General features: G+C 37.5%; 1 protein-coding gene across 1 annotated transcript in view; it reads left to right on the plus strand.

Annotated features, from left to right (window-relative positions):
• The window catches only part of LOC132036901 (uncharacterized), a 53,517-nt gene that overhangs the window by 24,818 nt on the left and 7,546 nt on the right, over positions 1 to 21,153 (plus strand). The window lies entirely within an intron of this gene.

Consider the following 21,153-nt stretch of genomic DNA (forward strand, 5'->3'; position numbering starts at 1 on the left):
GAAAGAAACCTTGAGAATGCTAATATCGAAGTGGCTCAAAAACAACATTATTTGTGATACTGTCTATGTCTTTGTTTTTTGGGCAAGCAACATAAGTTTCGTGTGTTCTACTCTAATCCCAAAGGTTTTCCCATGCCGAGCAATCCTTACAATCTCAAGCAATTGAAAGAGCAGTTGATCTATTAGTGTGCCAAAACATCCAGCGGCATTCAAGTAAACTTCACACAAGTTATTTCGCTTTATTAACACAAACACGAAAATTAAGAAAATATCATGTGAAGCATTCAAACTTCCAAAATGTTGTCATACCCCTTTTTAACCGGGTTAAATTAGAAGTACAACATATTGGTGATTCCTGTTTTTTTTTATGTTAAGGAGTCGCCACCTAATTATTTATGATGAATTAGGACACCTAAAGTTTATCAAAGTTATTTTCTAAAGTTAGCTGTTTAAGATGCAACGAAACTTAAGATTCTAGGTAAGGGTTCAATTAGTCTAAAGCAAGGTATTAGGCATCCTTTAAGACCCAATAACAATGGTTAACCGACCGGACTTATATTATTTAATTAAGGCTAAAAATGTAATGTAATATTTAAACATTTAAGAAAATATCTTGTAAATATTGCAGCATGTTTGAAGAGGAGGGATTATGCAAAATTCATTCAATGATACATGATGACATATCTAGAACAGGAGAAGTGAGTGTGAATCATAATCAGTAATGCAGAGTTTAAGGAATAAAACAGGACACTGATAAGGTTTGATGTTTGTGATCAGTAGAGATGTCCAAAGCGAGATACAATGCTGCAGTATTCTAAAGGAGGAAACTAACTATGCAAGACTAATGAGAATGAACTATCAATACAGGATTCAAGCAGTCCAAAAACAACTCCTCAAGGTACTGATGGGCATACAAACCAGGTTCAATGCTTATGATTATATAATGGTCACATATGAATTGAGTTGAGAAGCACAAAACCATATTATGTCTGAAATTTAGCTTAACACATTCATGTAATATTGTAATCAGTTGAACTTCCTCAGTCTAATAGCAGTACAATAGGTATCTTATAGGATATTATATTGGTCTAAGCTACTTTCATCTCAAAACCTTTTAGGACATATGTGATCTGGACACTGATCTAAAACATGCTTGTACAGTAAATTGTGATTGATATGTTGACAGAACATTCTCAACACATCCATGGGCAGCCAAACAGCAGATTTAAGTAACAACTAAGTAGACATGGACAAAGATAGAGAAAAGTAATCACCAGTATGAGTATATATATCAGACCACACACATATATTTTGAGAAACACAGAACTAGACCCACAGGGATCGAGAAGCTATCAAAATTATACATTAGGCAATGCCTCAAGGATACGCATCAATTTATATACTACTCATGATGTCAACATACAAAGTCATATGAGACAAGTCTGGTTTAAAGCTGGTTGCATAATAGCAGTAATTTAGACCCAATAAAACAATCCTTGATCAAAACATCAACTCACAAACATTGTTTAACCAGCAGATAAATTAACAAACACCGTTGACTACTATCTAACTGATTACTCCATTTAGACTAGACAAAATCAGCTTGGTAAACGTAATTAACTATATCGATACTAAACTAACAAAGCATAACTAAAAAAAATCCAATAACATAAAGAGATGGGAAGTTTACCTCTTGTTGGCGCAGTGAACGAGATCGTCGGGGTCTCGATTGCGACACCCGAATTACAAACAACCCAAAAAACAAAAACGATTCCACCCGGATTCCATTTATAGGGTTTTTTGGGCTGATCGATTAATTTAAATGTGGGCTGATAAAATGTGGGTTGGGTATTAAAATGTGAGTTGTTTATTTGGATAGGGAAGTAATATTGTATTTTTGTATTTTGGGCCATTAATTTGGCTGAAAATTGTTCATCCTTCCTCCTCTAATTAGTTCTTTTTGGGCTTCTAATTTAATAATTAGTACAATATATACTATGTGGAGACAATTAATAATTAATATGTAGAAAAATAAAGATTTTACAAAGTGTTGTCTTCTAATTAATTTAACGATTCCAAACCCGAAAGTGAAACGATGACGAACATTTAAAATTTGTGATAAAATAATGTTCGTAATGTTGAAAATAAAAGTAGCGAAAATAATAGTAGTGAAATAAAAATAGAATAGTGAAAATAAAGTATTTAACTCGTCAGTAAATTTAGAAGCTATAAAAATAAAATTAAATAAACGAGGAACAAAATTGGGTGTCAACAAATGTCGTCTAGCATTATAGCCATTAAAAATCCGTTTGGAATCCAAATTGCTTTTCCCCTTCCTTACGGAATCTCAATCGTTTGTGTTATATCCGTATTTTTGCATATTCGGAAAATTCGAAATAATTTTGACTTGTAAGAAATAAGGCCACATTTTGGTTTTATTTAATATGTATGCGTTGTTCATGAAATGTTGATGTGGAAATATCGAGGAAGGAGAGGGCAAAATTGGAAATTTTAAAAATTAGTTTAAGTGAATTACAAATTATTTAACCAACTAATTGGGCTCAAAAAAAAAAAGAGAAAATGAGGCCCAAAATATAGGGGTGGTAGGCCATGGCCAACAAATGGCTCAAACCCATAATTAATTTGACCCATGTGATAAATTAGCAAAGAGGGGCCATAATTCTTCCATTTCAAGAAAGTTCAAGAAAACAAAAAGAAGAAGAGCAAAAGATAAGGGCCATTCGGCCATGCCCTATAATTTTTGCCCCTTGAAATCTTGTCCCAAAAATTATTTTCTTTTGGTATTCCTACTAATTCAAGGGTCCTCTACAACGTGGTGTAGTTATTCCGGAAGATAGGTCGCTCGTTTCATCGTTTCCGCACCTTGGATAAGTGAAGAACTTAGGAAGAAGAGGTAAGAATTAAACCTCTTTTATATGTTATGAAGGTTTTGTTTGTGTTGTAGTATGTAGTAATGGATAGAATCTATGGAAATATGGAAGTTTGCATGGTGAATGTGCGTGTATATATGTGGTGTGTGTATATGTTGTTGTGTAGGCAAGATGAATTTATTTTCATGTAGTATTCTAGTTGTGGTTATAGTGGACTCTACATTGGAAATGAAAGTTTAATGAATTTAGTTGAAGTTGTGAATGTTGGAAGGTGGCCGAATGTACATATGTGTGGTGTGACATATGGACTAAGTTCTATGCAATAATTTAGTTGTTGTTGATATGCATTCTATGATGCAAATGAGAATATGATGATTCTAATGAAGTTGTAATCTTGTTTTGGAAAGTTGTTGTAAAAGCTAACGTGACTTGTATGTAGTCTTTTGCATTGATGGGAGGTAGTGTGGTTAGCATATGAAAGTTAATGAAAAAAAAATTGGAAGATAAAAATGTGTTGTGAATGTTTATGTCGAAGATTGAAGGTTTTGGGTGAATTATGGTTTTGGTGGAATTTTTGTATATTTTGTAAAACGATATGAAATGCTTCCGAATTGCATTTGAATGATCTTGAATTAGTAAATGAATATGAAAACGTTGATATTGGTTTGAAAGTGTGAAGTTGGAGTAGAAGTTGTTGCATTATGTAGAAAGGGAGACTATTTATGTTAGAATGTGTTTTGTATTGATTGTTGATGTTGTTGGTATTCTTGTGGGTGTTGTTGTTGACATTAGTAGGGATTAAATCTCGGGATGGTAGCATTTACGGAAATCTTTGCCGAAATTTCTGATAGAACGTAAGTGAATTCATTTGGAAGACTAAAGTAATTATATGGCAATGTGTTTGATGATTATGTCAATTCTCTTGAATGTAGACTAGCGAATTTGGACAAGTAAGCGTAGCTAATTGGACGTGAGACAGGTATGTAAGGCTTACCCTTTCTTTCTTTGGCATGTCCTAGAGCCACATAAGGTATGATATGATATGCACTTTGGGGAAGTTCTACTCTTGAATTCTGAGTTTTGTCCCTAAAGAGTTCTGTATGCGTAAATGTTCAAAGTTTTGTTTGATATGTTTCCGAAGGGCATTCGAAAGACAATTGGTATGATTAACACTTTGATTTCCAAATGACAGTACGTTTAACTATTCCATTGAGTCTTTAATATATTTTGATACGTACATATGATTCTAAAGGTTATATTTGATTCGATCTATATGATATCCGGAAGAGATTTGTTTCTGAAGTTCTATTCAATATGTTTCCGAGTCTGCCTACGATTCTGATTCACTTCTGATATAAGTATGTCTGATATGATCTAGTTTGTCATACGATTGAGTAACGAGATAAGTATAAAGAGTCTTGTTTTTGAAAGAATTTTGTAAGTCATAATGGCCCTAACCTTCGAAAAAGATCTCAGATTTGCTCTAAAATGCTTATAGAACGTTTTGTACTTCAAACGTTTGTAACTTTCTCATACGAAGTCGGATTGACCTGAAACTTGTTTCTGAGCCTTCGAATGTTGGTAAGTGTACATATCCATCGAGTCTTGATTTATGTGCATATGGTTTCTCACGACTCTGCTCATGCATGACTCAATGTATCTTTCACTGAGTCCCGGGCCAGGGCATGTTATGTTCTCGTACGTACTCCACGATATGATTCACTGCGTCCCGGGCCAGGACATGTTATCGTGCGCCTTCCACTGCATTGTTCACCGCGTCCCTCATAGGCGGGTCGGGATACATATATGCATATCTATATCATCATGAGTTGGGAGTGGCTACGGGATGGCACATGATGATTCTGTCCACCGCGTCCCGCACTAGAGGGCCGGGTTCTGTTACATGCATATATGATACATGACTTTGGCATATGATGATTTTGTTTACCGCGACCCTCACTGAAGGGCCGGGATCTGCTATATGATGATTTTGTTATACCGCGTCCCGTATCATAGGGTTGGGTTCTGTTATATGCATACATGACATATGATTTTGGCATATGACTCTGTTCACCGCGTCCCTCCCTAGAGGGCCGCCCTCTGTTAGACGCACATATGATATATGATGATTCCTTTCACACGCTATACGTTTCTGACATGCACGATCTGTGTTTGAAAGTAAGCGTTTTGAGCATTCTGTACGTTCTGTACTCCGTCTGATATATGACATCATTTGAGCATTCTGTATGTTCTGTATTCCGTTTGATATATGACATCATCTGAGCATTCTGTACGTTCTGTATTCCGTCTGATATATGACATCATCTGAGTATTCTATACGTTCTGTATTCCGTCCGATATATGACATCATCGGAGCATTCGATACGTTCTGTAATCCGTCTGACATATGACATCGTCTGTGCGTTTTGTACTTTCTATATTCCTTTCGACATATGACCTCAGTATATATGTGATTTGTGTCTGGCAAATAAGCATTTTGATACTTTGGATTTGCACTTTTTCTGATTTATGATGTCGGCGTACATGATCTGAGTTTGGAAGATAAATATTTTGGTAATCTGGATAATGTGCTTACTTCTGCACTTCTTGTTCCGATTATGGTTCTGTTTGTTGTATTACATGCCTTACATGCTCAGTATATATTCCGTACTGACCCCCTTTCTTCGGGGGCTGCGTTTCATGCCGCGCAGGTACACCCAGGTGATGTGAAGTTAGTATAGAAGACGTTCCAGCAGAGTTGGCAAGCTCCATTTGCTCGGAGGCCGCGAGTCGAGTTTGTTTGTTATGATTTCTGGATTGATGTTAGAGACTTTGCAGACAGAGTCGTGGGTATAGTATGACGGTTTTGTAAGCGGCTCCATCAGCCGATATGTCATTTTGTATTATGTGTTAAATTCTGTATGATTATAGATTCTGTCTAATTCGAAAACTTCGATAAAAGAAAGATTTTGAAAGCCACTATGTATTTTACTTTCGTTTGGTTTCAGAGTCCGAACAGATTATGTCTGTATTATTAGTCTGTGGGTTCGCTCGGCTCCGGATGTGGGGTCGGGTGCCCATCACACCCTAGGGAAATTAGGGTGTGACAGTTTGTTTAGATGTCCTTTCACCAAAAATAACTCTCCTATACATGTAAGCAGTAAGCCTGAGAAATAGTAAAACTATCCAAATGCACAGTTGTGCCCAAATAAAGAAATAAATAAAAACTAGGCCGATTAAGAGCATTACCAAGAGATGGATAATGAGATTGTGAGAGAGTGGAGAAAGCTTTTTTGCGAGAGACGAAGTGACCGATGACAGATACGATTTTAGGGTTTTCAAATCCCCGACCCGCTTGAACTTAAAGCAAATTATCAGTTTATTTTATTTTTAATAATCCTTTTGTTTCAATTTATTTGAACCTATTTCCTTTTTAGTCCCTGTCAAAAAATTTGGAAACAAATTCACTTTATGAATAATTTACAGCCACACAAATTTTCAGAGCTTATTTTGAACCACAAGTTTCAAAAGTCTTTCCTCTTTCTTAAATATCGTGTTCAGTCAAATGGATTCATATAAATTGAAACGGAGGAAGTATTAGATAGTACTTAGTAATAGAGTTTACTAGTAAACGTATCCGCGCGAAATTTTTAAAATATCTGTAAATTTACAAAATCTAGCAAAGCATTAATAAATTTAGAGAAATGAATTAGCAAGCTATAACAAATTGGGTGATATTTGCCTCTTTACTACGAGGAAAAAAGCATGTATAAGTAACTTATATTCGGGTTAATTCATAAATTTTGTTTATTCATACCAAGTACTTATATGTAGTGTATATTAATTCTATTTTCGAACCGATATAACTAATAGTATTTAATAAGAAGTTCAAACATTACTAAGATTAAATTAGAATTGTATACTGAGAGAATACACAACTAAAACTTATTAGTTGTAATTGTTTTTGGTGGTTAATGTTGATGCTATGGCCTCCACGGCGACTCAAGCTCTCTCTAGGTTCAAAGTTTTGAACTCCGAGTTACAAGTTATCCAAAGTTGTGTAAAAATTATGACTTATGGAATATTTATAGGTGTAGGAAAAAAGCTAAGACAAAGTATCTGAGTCCAAAAAAAAATTGGGAGAGTTTTTTTGGTCCGAAATTTGTTCAGTGCGTGACTTCCCGCATTCACTGTTGCGGTGAAGAAATTGCTGCTTCTTTTCTCTTTGTTAATTGCCAACATTGCGCCATAAATAGCCAATGATTAGGCAATCATGAGGTCTGCCACTTTTCTCTTTTGCTTTTTATTCAATTTTGATTCAAATTTCTTTATCTTCAAATCGCTTTATTGCTGCACAATAAAAATATAATATTAAGCACAACTCATTATAATTAATACTCAAAAGATGATTAAAAGTACTAAAATATGAGGCAAATAATGAGTTAAAATATATGCATTTTAGACCGAAAAATATATGCATTATAGACCAAACATCACAGTCCACAATTTGTATTAATACATATAAGGGCATCAGATTCTAAAGGGGGAGAGTACCTGAGCTGAAATTGTGAGTGGTAGATGGGCTCTAGTTATTAGAACTGAAACAAACTCCCATATCTAATAACCAGAGCCCATCTACCATTTGCAATTTCAGCTCAGGTACATCTTCCCTTTTAGAATACGATGCCTTATATATATTAATAAAATCGGGTGGCCCACGATTTATTTAAAAAAAAAATACAAATCGTGGAGTAGTCCATGGTTTATTTTTTATTTTTTTTAAAGCAATTACACGATTAAAAAAAAAATTACAGCCCATAGACCATGGATCTTGTCGAGAACTTTTTCAAGGTGTATGCGGAGTATGACTCTTTGAAATCGTCAAAGATGACTAAAGAATTACACCAAGAATCACTTTTCGATGCACGACAACGCCTCCATTGTAATAACTCAATTTTTAAATAAGGGTTTAGTTGGTAATTTTAGTTAAAAGAAATTTAAAAGAAAAGAAATTCGTAATAAGAATTAAAGAGAAAATAGAAAAAGAAGCAATTTAATGGGCCAAGCCCAAAAAGGAAAAGGAAAAGGAAAAAAAGAAAAAAAAGGGGGGCTTTAAAATTCTAATGGCTAAGCCATCAGACGTGAATCGCTAAATTGCTAAAAGAAAAAAAAAAAAAGAAAAAAAAAAAGGGAAACGTGCCAATAGAAGGAGAAAAAAACCAGTGGGACAAAGGAAAAGAAAGGGAGAAAAAGAAAGGAAAAGAGAGGATAAAAATAAGAACTTTCATCCCAAATCATAAAAGTAATGACTCTAATCTTTTATTTAAGTTTATTACATAATTATGGGTGAATCTTTATGGTGAAAACATGGAATCGAGAAAGTTTAGCTCTAGGGTTCTTCAACCAAAATCATTGATTTGAAAGGGCAAATAGCGTCGGATTTTAGACTTCTATATATCGTTGGAATCCTCTCATTAAGGCCTTTCCGAAAACATAAGTCTTGTCGGGTTTTGAACACATTGACCAGAGAGCGTTTTCGTCCTTTAAAATTTGACTTTAACCGTTAAAAATATAGAAGTGGTTTACCCTAAGGGTTTTGACCATTCTAAATCCGTTTTTGTGTAGTTTGAGGCAATCCGGATACTCGAGAACACAGTTTTGATTTATTGAGAAGTGTACTTGAATTGTGAATTTGAGGTAAGTTAGACTTTAAGCTTTGGGTACTTGCTTTCAAAAACGCGTTTTAAAAATATATTTTGTCTGCTTGGTCCATGTGTTGGAGCGAGCGTGTGCTTGGCAGAATCGGTGGTCCTTAAGGCCAACCGCATATACTTTATTTTCAAATAATCCAAAACTCTCTTTATAAATTATTGGGAAAAGTGTTCAAAACACACTCTAACTTTGGCCGAAATTGCTATAACACACTCCCAACTTTGCGGGAGTCCTATGACCCCCCCCGGACTATTTTTTTGTGTGTATCGAGGGTATTATTGGTGATGTGGACTCAATAATACCCAATATTGAGGGACTCACTTTTTGTCCACGTCACCCAATAATACCCTCAATAATACACAAAAAAATAGTCCAGGGGGGTCATAGGACTCCCGCAAAGTCGAGTGTGTTATAGCAATTTTGGCCAAAGTTGGAGTGTGTTTTGAATACTTCTCCCAAATTGTGATGTGATATAGCTGTGAGCCATGACATTGGGGCATTGTGTATGCTTCCCTTAGCATTGTGTATGTTTCTTGATTATATTGGGGCATTGTGTATGCTTTTCTTAGCATTGTGTATGCTTCTTGATGATATTGGGGCATTGTGTATGCTTCCCTTAGCATTGTGTATGCTTCCTGACATATTTGGCACATTGTGTATGTTGCCGTGGATTCATAGTGTTGACTAATTCTTTAACCGCCACTTATGACGGTTCGTAGTGTAAATTGTATTGAGATATATAATATATTTGATAAACAAAGTGGTTTGGACCTTGGTTGCTATTATATAATGATATATTCATGTGCATAATATTTTTGTGCTTGTTGTGTGTTTGTATTTTCTAACACTTGTTCCGGGGGTATTTGAAGTGGCGGGTCGAGGATCTTCTTTTGGGTTATATTTATGTATAACTCACTCTTACCCGCATGTTCATGTTCGCATACTTGCCGAGAACGAGGCTGGTAATTGAAGACTTCATGAGTGGATTCTGTTGCTGAGGTGAGTCACCGCGTTATTCGTGGAGGCAGCCATTTCAGCTTTATCTAGTTTATTTCTTTTATTTTGGGTTTACATGCTCGACACTCAAACTCATGTAACTCTGTTAGATGCTCCATGGTCTTAGCGTGGGATGTGGGCTAGAGATTCTTTTTATCTTAGCGTTGGTTGATTTTCATAAATCGATTATGGATTTGTTTGACGACTATTTCGCATTTTTATCATTAATAACGTTGTTGGACCTGCACTTATTTTCTTTTAGTGCTTTTGTAAATGATTAAGAGTATGATATATGGTTCGCCTGGCGGGTGTGTTTCTTGGGTGCCAATCACGTCTAGCGGGTATTTTGGGACGTGACAAAGTTGGTATCAGAGCCTAGGCTTTAAGTCCCGAGTCATGGAGCAGTGTTTAGTAGAATCTTGTTCATCGGTATGTAGGTTCCCATACTTATGACCTTGAGGCTACTGGACATCTAGGGAGTTTTTCCTTCTTTCATTCCTTGTTCGTGCGTGAGTTGAATCAAGTTTAACCTTGTAATATTTATTTCGCAGATGGCTAAGAAACACGCATCTTCATCTGCTAAACGTGGTGCTGGACAGAGTGCTACCCGCGGTGGTAGATAAGCTAGTGCTCGTGACCTAGAGCTGGACAGACTCGGGCCAGCTCCTCGGCCCTCGAAGTTGTGAATGGGGGTCGACCCCGAGTTGCGTCGAGCAAGTGCGGGAACAAGTGGTTGAACACTCCCCGCACTAACCGCCCCTACTATTGTTATGCCCGCGGATGTGGTGATCAGATTATTGAATGTGTTGGAGGCATTGACGCCTAATCATGGCGGAATTACAGGTCCTCAGGCTACTTCACAAGCACAAGCTCAAGTTCAGTTGAATGTTGCAGCTAATCAGACACCTCAGTTGGCCCCTCGAGTTGTCCATCTGCAGTGGCAATCTAAGGAGTTTAAGAATTTCATAGATCTTAAGCCACCGAGTTTGATGTTTCTCCATTTCTATTGAACCTCAGAAGTTCATTGATCGTTGTGAAAAGATATTGACTACGTTGGGGCTGAAGGAGGCTCGTGGTGTGGAATTTGCCACTTTCTTATTCTCAGGGTCCGCAGAGTCTTGGTGGATTTCGATTCAGAGAGGTAGACAAGCAGGGTTACCACCTATTACTTGGTCAGAATTTTTAGCACTGTTTAAGGACAGGTTTATTCCATTAAGCAAGCAAGATGACATGAGACGTCAGTTCAATAATGCGAGTAGGGAACCATGACCGTTACGGCAATATGAGGCCAAGTTTCTGATTTATCCGGGTATGTACCTTATTTAGTAAAGGATGCGGGAGAGAAAGTGTGAGACGATTTGTGGATGGACTTGAGCATCGCTATCGTGGTCTGTGGTACGAGATGTGCGATATGGTACCTATTCAGATGTAGTTGACACTGCTCTCCGTTACGAGTCCTATCTAGAGATGGACAAAGTTGAGCGTGAAAGCAAAAAGCCACGTAACACAGATGGGTTTAGTGGTGCTCCATCTGGGGGTGAGAGTGATTTTTATCATGGGCAGTCCAGACGAATCACTTAATTAGTGGTGCGATACTTTTTAGTGGTTATTCCGCTAGACGGGGCCGACAACGGATGCAGAGAAGGGTAATAGCTCATATCGCTAAAGTTGTCATCCGAGGTGTTCTAACCGTGGTAGAAATCATGGTCGTTGCTTTGGGGCGGATGGGGCTTGTTTTACTTGTGGCGAAAAGGCATATCTGCTAAACACTGTCCTAAAGGAAATTCTGGTGCTACATTTATTGCATATTGTATGGTCTCAGCCGATAGGTTACCGTTACTCTATGTATATTTCCGTCCCACTTATGTTATTGCTTCCGGCCCCATACATACTCGATTTTTTTGCTGTATTGACGTCCCATTGCACGGGACAATCGCATTTGTCTTTGCCGAGGCTATGAATTGTGGTTATTAAGTGAACGCCGTAGTAGGATTTTCCCGTATCGGCGATGTTAAAGAACGCTGCATTACTCACGACTTGCTATCATTTGGTACTCTTCTGCTAGTGTAATATATGTTCATATGTACACTCATAGAGACTCATAAACATAGTGGGGGTATGTAAGCATGGTATATGGTCATGTTGGCATTGTTTTGGTCGGTGATACTTTATTATTAGCCTTTCCTACTTCATGATATACGTTATGTTAGGGCGACACTTGTCGGTCCGCGTATGTACATATGTCTTGAATGATCGGATATTTCTATGTTGGGCCTTTTCGCGCGCCTGTTCTTTGAGTTATGGTTTATAATGTTCAAAGTAACGGTATATGTCGGATGGTTCTAGACTACGGGTCGGATCCCGTCATACTCCTAGGGGTGTGACAAATTGAGCATCGTAGCAAGTTCGATCTGGGGATGTCTATGGCCGTGTCGATGGTAGTCCGATTATCGGTACGCGCGTGCACCATATCTATAGCCCGGGAGGTCGTAGGACATTTGGAATGCGGCTGACTTTTCCTTCTATCTTAGATCGTGCGATGAGGCTTTTCGCAGTCTAGGAAAGATCGCTTCTGACCCTCTTTTCCTATAGGTAAGTGCATACTGTTAGAGATGAAGAGATCGGCCTCAGACAGTGCGGGTGCCAAGAAGGCCCCCAGAGTAGATTCAGGACCATATGCTCCGGGACGGAGCAGTAGGAGCCTTAGCTATTCCGTTTGAGACCGATCCCTCTGAGGACCCTGCGATAATTCCCCCAGAGTTTCTGACTTCTATAGAGGAGGACCCCTCGGAGGACAGTTATGACACAGACCTATCTGAGGGTTCGTACGGATGCCAGAAGAGGAGATTCCCAAGGCGTACTCGCACCGCAGCCGACTCCCAGTACCGCTTCCTATGATGGAGCACTATGTCGAACCGCCCACACCTTTGGTGAGTGTTATTGATTACTCTAGCCGTTTATCTTGGCCGTTAGTAAACTAGGAGCTGCCTGAATATCTGTATTCCTTGGACTCAGATGAGAGAGATGAGGAAGGCCAGACTAGCAGATGGCAGGAGGATAATGAAGATGGTACTTCACTTTATAGCCCTCTAGACCAAGCTCTAGACAGGTCGACTACAGGCATATGAGTCTTTTATTGAAATTTCCTATGTGTGTGCAATTATTGCAAGTTATTATTCAATAGTGACGAGCAGGGATTTTAAAGGGATTAATGACCAAAGTATTTATAAGTAACTATGATTCGCATGTTCTCGTCACCATTCGGAAACTTGAAATTAAGGATGAAAGTAGTCATATATACGGATTAGTAGTTATTGTTAGGGATTCCAAAGGTTAAAACAACATTAACTTAGTCGAAGGAGTAAGGGATTTTTTTTTCTTCTTTTCTGAAAGGAGAGGCATCGCAGAATTCTATTGGGATTCATTAGGACTTCAACTTGTTTTAGGTCGTATGATAAAGGACCATGTGGCGAAATAGATGTAATTCTTATCAGCAAAGGTACCCTGGACTATCGAATGAAGGTGATAGAAGTTGCTTGGCTGATATATGAGTAAGTGTTCGAGCGGAGATTAAGCATTAAACTTTCATTGTCAGGAAACCATAATTAATGATTTAGGAAAATGCGCTAAGAAGTCCTACAGATTCAGACATAAGAGATGAATGAGAAACTAGAATAGCCTGCGGGGAAACTAGAAGTATGTGAGATTCATGGTTGGCAGTTCTAAAAGGTCGCGAAGGATGAGGCGGACAGGTCGGCGAAGAGAAAGAAAGTGTGTCACAGTTCCAGGATTAGGACGAGTTCAATTATTATTGGAGATACTTTGTAAGTACGACGTTAGTGGAGGTGTATATATATGATATTTTCTGCGAGGTGATGTTAATCAGTATGTGTGCCCTGGCAGTCAATATCGCGATATGTTAAGGATACTGACTGAACAGGGCATTGAAGTTTAAGTGGAAAGTGCTACCGGACAAGCAGGCATTATTTTCTTCAAGGGTTAGAAACGAATAATCTTGACGCAACGACATCAGGGACAAGAAGAAGAGAGTATACAAAGGCAAAGAGATTAAGATGCCCTGAGAGAAGGGAGGAGTGTAAGCAACAAGGACGAGTAAAGTTTCCAAGAGAATTTAGAATGACAGTTGAGGTGAAGGACTATTTGGATAACATCGAAAATAGGCACACAAAACGAAAAGAGTAGGGTAGCATGGAACAAAAGGTGAATATGCAGGATTAGAAGAACAGATTTTGATAAATGGGATTAAAGGGAAGTAACCACGAATAGGAATGGGGAGTGAGAAAGAATAAGCAGGTTTTGCAACAATATAGGGGATTCCCAGTTCTTGAGAGGCAACCGAAGAGATAAATGTACGGTCAAGCGGACACGATCACCTTGAAAACGGAATAGCCCTCTTAAAAGATGATTTGGATATAGGACGGATCTGCAATCTTAAAAGGATATTCTATGAACTTTAGGGCCAAGGCTATAGCATGGTAAGTGGAGGAGGGCATTTAGGAATAAAGTAACTCAAAATCCTTAACGACGAAAGTAAGCAGGGTACTCTAATGGTTTGGCTGAGGAAAACGGATCAATTGTTAAGGATGAAAGAGAAGATGATTAGTTGACAAAGCTAATTAGGAGATCAGTGACATGGGATAAGAACTTATGTAAGAGTGTAGAGATTCGATCATAGATAAAATAGAATGATACACGAAGCATTTATGGAAGACGAATCGGCCGTAGCGTCAGAAAGAAAGATAAAGGCTCGATAAATAAAGAACGAAGAGGGTGTAAATTGTAAGGATTTCGTGATAAGAACAAGAAGTGTCAGAATACTCGGAAGATTATGACACACAGCTGTGATGCAAACAAGTAGTTAAGAAGAAATACAAATAAGTGAGCCAAGCGAATGCAAGGACTAGTAGTGGAAATGGAAGGGCATGGAATATTGACTCTTAATGGTATAGCACAGACGTAAAGTGGAACAGGGAACCCAGAGCAAGAAGAATTTTAGAGATGTTATACATATAGTCGGAGAGAAAGACGAGGGATAAAAGAGTAAGGCATAATCGCACACTTCGTAAAGGGCGTAATGTCCCCATTAACTCGTCGGTCCAGGAAATTACTAGTCATGAAAGGTAGGGGTGGAAAGACAGTAAAGAAGGCACCGATGGTTATACGGTATCTTTTGTGATGCGTCACGCACAGGCCTGGGGTGTGTACTGATGCAGAACAATAAAATGATCCCTTATGCCTCACGACAATTACGAATAAAATTATCCAACCCACAATCTTGAATTGGCCGCGGTGATACACGCTTTGAAGATATGGCGGCATTACTTATATGAGGTCCATGTTGATATCTATACAGACCATAAAAGTTTTCAATATATCTTCAAGAAAAAGGAATTAAATTTGAGGCAACGAAGATGGCTCAAATTGCTAAAAGATTACGATGCTGAGATTTTATATCACCCTGGCAAAGCTAATGTTGTAGTTGATGTACTGAGTCGCAAATCAATGGGTAGTTTATTGTATGTGCCAGTGGAAAAGCTGAAAATGACTAAGGAACTTTATCGTTTAGTGAATCTCGGAGTTCGCCTACTAGATTCGGAAGACACTGGAATTGCTTTACAGAATATATCCCAATCGACTCTTGCCTCGAATGTAAAGACTCAACAGTATGAAGATCCAGTTTTAGTTAATATTGAGGAAGGAGTGCAACAAAATCGGATCTCATCCTTTGAACTTGATTCAAATGGGGTTCTCAAACATCGAGGTCATTTGTGCGTTCCAAATGTAATCGGGCTTCAGATCATGTTAGAATTTCATTACTCCCGGTATTCAATTCATCCCGGATCCACCAAGATGTATCATGACCTCAAGGGCTTTTACTGGTGGAATGGTATGAAGAAAGATATTACTAACTTTGTAGCTCAATTCCCTACTTGCCAACAGGTAAAGATCGAACTTAGAAATCCAATGGCTTATTACAAGAAACGGAGATCCCAGCGTGGAAATGGGAAGTGATAAATATGAATTTCATTACAGGATTGCCCCGTTCTCGCCATAAATTTTATTCCATCTGGATAATTATTGATAGGTTAACCAAGTCAGCCCGTTTCTTGCCCGTAATGACCACCTATGGGGCTAAAGATTATGCTAAATTGTACATTAAGGAGATTGTGCGCCTTCACGGCATTCCTGTGTCCATTATTTCTAACAGATGTGCTCAGTTTACGACAAAGTTCTGGAAATCTTTTCAGGAAAGTCTTGGTACTCAAGTAAATCTTAGTACGGCTTTCCATCCGTAGTAAGGCGGGCAAGCTGAGCATCATTCAAACATTGGAAGATATGTTACGAGCCTGTGTACTGAATTTCCAAGGAAGTTGGGATGATCATTTGCCTTTGATAGAGTTTGCTTATAACAATAGCTGTCATGCCAGTATCAAAATGGCTCCATATGAAGCTCTATATGGTAAGAAGTGTAACCGGTTGGGTAAAGCTTATTTAGGCCTAACCTCATTCATCAAGCTATTGAAAAGGTAAAGTCTGTGAACGATCTTATGCGGATGTACGACGATGATGAGAATTAGAATTTCAAGTAGGTGATTGGGTGTTTCTCAAGATATTACCTATGAAAGGCGTCATGCGTTTGGTAAGAAAACCTTAATCCTAGATATATCGGACCTTATAAGATCGTCCGAAAGGTAGGCCGGGTAGCTTATGAATTGGAGTTACCATCAAATCGGCAAGCGGCTCATCGCTTTTCATATATTCATGCTGCAAAATGTGTTGGAGATCCCTCCGGAAGTCGTGCACAGTGATGTACGTCCAAGTCACGGAGAGAATACGACATATGAGGAAGAACCAATTGCTATCCTCGACAGTACAATCTGCGCCGACTCGGAATAAAGATGTGGCTTCGAGTGAAAAGTTCATGGAGGAGTAAAGGGGGGAAGAGATGATGTGGGGAAACGAAGTAACGAAGTCCAAGTACCCTCATTTATTCCTTGCCCCAGCTAATACCGTCCCAGAAGAAGTCTTGCAAGATTCTTCCTTGTCTGCAAGTCACCCACAAGGAAACAGTCATACCCCAAAACTTGAGAGTCAATAAGATGAGAAATATTATTCTAATCATTGCATGACTGTGTGTCATTAATTACGGTATCATGTAGGGCTTGTGATTAGGACTTGTGACATGTAGGAGATTAGTGGTGCTCCAATCACCAGAGATACTTTACTAACGTTCCGTGGAAGTTTGATTAACCCTCGAGTATTCCAACATTTGAGGATAAATGTTTTTCAAGGTGGGGGGGGGGGGGAATGTTACACCTCGTAGTTTTGTACGTAAAATCTATTAAGCATTAGTTGTTTAAGTGTAGATCTAGAGGACTTCCTAGGATATGTGAGATTATATGCACCTATCCTATGGTTACGAGGTTTTAAGTTCATATAATAAGCTATGGAAGACTCCGGGACTAAGCAAATCAAAGAAAATAAGTTTGTCGAAAATTTGAAAAAAGTTGGCAGAATTAAAGATAGAATTTTGGGTCAGCTTTGGAGGGGTACATCTCCAAGTATATTAGGAGTTTTAACGTGTTTCAAAAGCCTAAAATGAAGTTCGTCGAGTCTAGTTTCCAACGCGATAAAATGCTTATTGATACGATGTCGGAGTAGAGAATTATGGACATTACAAGTTAGGCGAGGCCAGAAGGTAGCAACTGCGCACGCACGGTACCTCGACTTTAGCACACTATATAAGGGTTAAAACCCCTCTTTTTTTTGTCATAATAATTCCCCAAAAATCTCAGCCACATAAGAGAGCATATGTACATCATAAAAGTGAGGATTTTGAGTAAGTTCAAGTGATGGAATATTAATCGAGGTCCGGGTAACGTGTAGTCGCGAGTATAGTACTGTCTTGCGTTGAAGTTGGCGTGAATTCAAAGTAAATATTGAAGATCTTGCTATTCTAGAAAGGATAAAGTATGAATCTCTCTTTATTAACGTTGATTTAGGAATATTTACGAGAATAAAAGTTATAGTTGTTGTGTTGATGTTGTTGGCTTATGGATTGAGGTTTGAAGAAAGTTTGGACAGAATTGTGCATATTTATCTTGTAGAATCTTAATGATATTATTGTTGATGTTGTTGGTATTGTTTGAGAGTTGTTTTGATATTTGGAGGAGGCAAAGAATATAGGGGAAATGCTGCCCAAATTTTCATAACCCAAATTAGTCTTCAATAATTAGTGCTTATAAGTTGATGGAAATATGATGAAAGTATGATTAAACATGTATTTCTCGATATATAGATTCGGGTGAAGGGCAAACACCGAAGTAACGTATCCTTTAAGTGGTGGCTTGACGGATAAGGTATGTAAGGTGTTCGTTTCTCTCTCTTTCCTTGGCACGAATCCAACTAGAGTATGAATATGAGCGTTCCATAATAAAATTACTTCATTCCTATGTCACGTAGCTCAACTCTTAATGTCTTAGTTATTTGATTGATTCTCAGTATATTATTATTTTCATCATCGTTAAGTTATTTCTTTGGATTCGACATGAATTCCATAATATAAATCGGAGGTTACTGACCTTACGTCACTCCGATAAAGTTGTAGCTTTCATATGAGCTCTCATGCATGCTATTTACATTATGTATATATATTATATTTATGGATCGGTCCGTACGTTCCTCGGCTCTAACATATCATATTTATGGATCGGGCCGTACGTTCCTCGGCACTAACATGTCATATTTATGGATCGGGTCATACGTTCCTCGGCACTAACATATCATGTTTATGGATCGGGCCGTACGTTCCTCGGCACTAACACATATGGATCGGGAGGCACTAATACTTATATGATATACATATACACATATGTGCTTACTTATATATGATTTTTAAGATTCATGCATGGCATATTGTATGTTCTCAGCTGATAGGTTACCGTTACTCTATGTATATTTCCGTCTCACTTATGTTATTGCTTCCAGCCTTACTACTGACGTCCCATTGCACGAGACGCTGCATTTCATGCTGCAGGCTCTAACAGGGTTATTGAGGAGCGATCGCAGTAGGATTTTCCAGCTCAGTGGTGTCAGCAAGTGCCACTACTTCGGACTTGCTATCTTTTGGTACTCTTCTGCTAGTGTAATATATTTTCATATGTACATCAATAGAGGCTCATAGACATAGTGGGCTATGTAAGCATGGTATATGGCCATGTTGGCATTGTTTTGGTCAGTGATACTTTATTGTTAGCCTTGTCGGCTTCATGATATACGTTATGTTGTGGCGACCTTGTCGGTCCGCATATGTACATATGTGCTGAATGATCGGATATTTCTATATTGGACCTTTTCTGCGTGCAGGTGTTCTTTGAGTTATGGTTTATAATATTCAAAGTAACGGATAAGTCAGGTGGTTCCCGGCCTACGGGTCGGAGCCCGTCATACTCCTCGTAGGGGTGTAACACGGGCTTTGCCTGGGTCCAACATAAACAAAATGATATTATTTTATCATCAATACATTATATATAAATTTGTAGTGACAATATGTACAACGATCAAAATTCAAGATTTGATCAGCACAAGGTATAAGATTTGATGGAATATAAGTAATAGGACATCATGCCTATAGAGAACACCAACCTCTCATAGATATTTAATTTCATTTAAAAAATTTATCATGTGTTCGGCTGCTCAATTAAAATAAATCGTAGTTCGAGTATTTAAAGTGTAATAGTTGTAAATTTAAAGTTTAAGTTATATAAAAAATGCAGCGATTTAATTTTCATAAAATTCTTTAGTACAAATAACAGTGCAAGAAAGCAATAGCTTTTTTATTTTATTTTTATTTTTTTATAACTCCCTCGGCATGATTTCTAAATTGATTAAATGTTGTCAGTCAGCACTTTGTTGATCTTAAGGGCAATTCACAGGAATGCCCTTATTTTGGGGTGGTCTTTAATTTTTTCCCATTAAATTGGTGGTTTTTAATTTTTGTTCTTGATTTCGGGTTCGAATTTCCGCTCAGTCAAAAATTAAAAAAAAATCGCTAGGCAGAGCATGCAAAACTCTATCTTCAGTCAGAGCTAAGGTCGAGTTTTGAGTTCACAAAATTCTGTCTTGCCAATTCAAACCTCTTTCTTGCGAAATTCCTTCTTTTTGTTTACTGAGCTGGAATTTAAACTCAGAACCTCAAAGTATTAGGCGAAGGGTAAAAATTAAAGACCACCCCAAAAGAAGGATAATCCGCGCAAAAAAAAATGATGATAATGGGCTGCACTTAAAATTATACATTTTATTAGCAAACTATGCTCGTGCGATGTCCGATGCCCAACATGATTAATTTGGTTACTCAATTTAGTTAGTCTTTATGGTTTGTATATTTTGCAAAGGATATTGCGATTCTTCTTAGTGAGTCTCCATATTTTTTTTTTCCTCTTGTTTTCCCCCTTAATTCCTCAATTGTTGTTAAAATTTGTCTTATTTTGGTTATGTTTTCCTCTTTTATATTTAGTAAGTTGACAATTCAAATATCCTACATGTCAAGCTTATAATCACAAGATTCAAAGGATATTTTATTATATTATACACATTTTTAATTTAGAACCACAAGATTTGAAAATCTATCTTTATTTCTTAAACTCCGTGTCTAGTCAAACGCAGACATTTAAATTGAGACGAGGGGAGTAGGAGTATATGTCAAATGAGGAAATGAAAGGACAATTGAGACAACGTTGAATACGTGGGGACTTAAAAAGTAAACACACAAGAGGTAGTATTAATGTTAAACACAAGAATGTACACATGTTAGTCCCGATTTAGTCAAATGTAGACACTTAAATTGAGATAAAGGGAGTAAATGCCAAATGAAGGAAATGAAAGGACAATTAGGACACTCCAGACTCGTGTAGACTTAAAAAATAAACATACAAAAGGTAAAATTAATGTTCAACTTCTAAAATGTACACATGTTAGTCCCTACTTAGAGTACAATTTTAGTTGCTTTTTGTACAACTTATTGTTGTTGTGTTCGTCACCTTGGGCGTTTATATATAATAAGAAAATACAGAATAGAAAAATAGACATATTTTTTTAGTAATGTGGCCAAGTAATATGGGACAAAGGGAGTACATCATTTATTAATGGGAAAATTTCACTTATAAAGAATTTATGGGTCAAAATTACATATTCATCGCCCATATTTTAAATTACAAACCTACAGCCCAACATTTCATGGCCCAACTTGAATATTCACCCTTATACAATAATATGCAACTTTATACACCTACTGTAGACAATCATGTATTCACCTTGTATAGAAGTGTATAATAATGTATAAGACTAGTATACAATATTATACAACAATATATAACTTTATATACCTAATGTAGACAATATATAAACCTTGTATAAAAGTGTAAAATAATGTATGGGACTAGTAAAAAACTGAAGAGGAAAAAATGACTATAGCGGGTAATTAAAAAAAGATGGGCCAAAACGGGTAAATATTTTTCCATAATTGGCATACAGT

The sequence above is a fragment of the Lycium ferocissimum genome, chromosome 11, assembly GCF_029784015.1.
Source record: "Lycium ferocissimum isolate CSIRO_LF1 chromosome 11, AGI_CSIRO_Lferr_CH_V1, whole genome shotgun sequence".
Lineage (NCBI taxonomy): Eukaryota > Viridiplantae > Streptophyta > Magnoliopsida > Solanales > Solanaceae > Lycium > Lycium ferocissimum.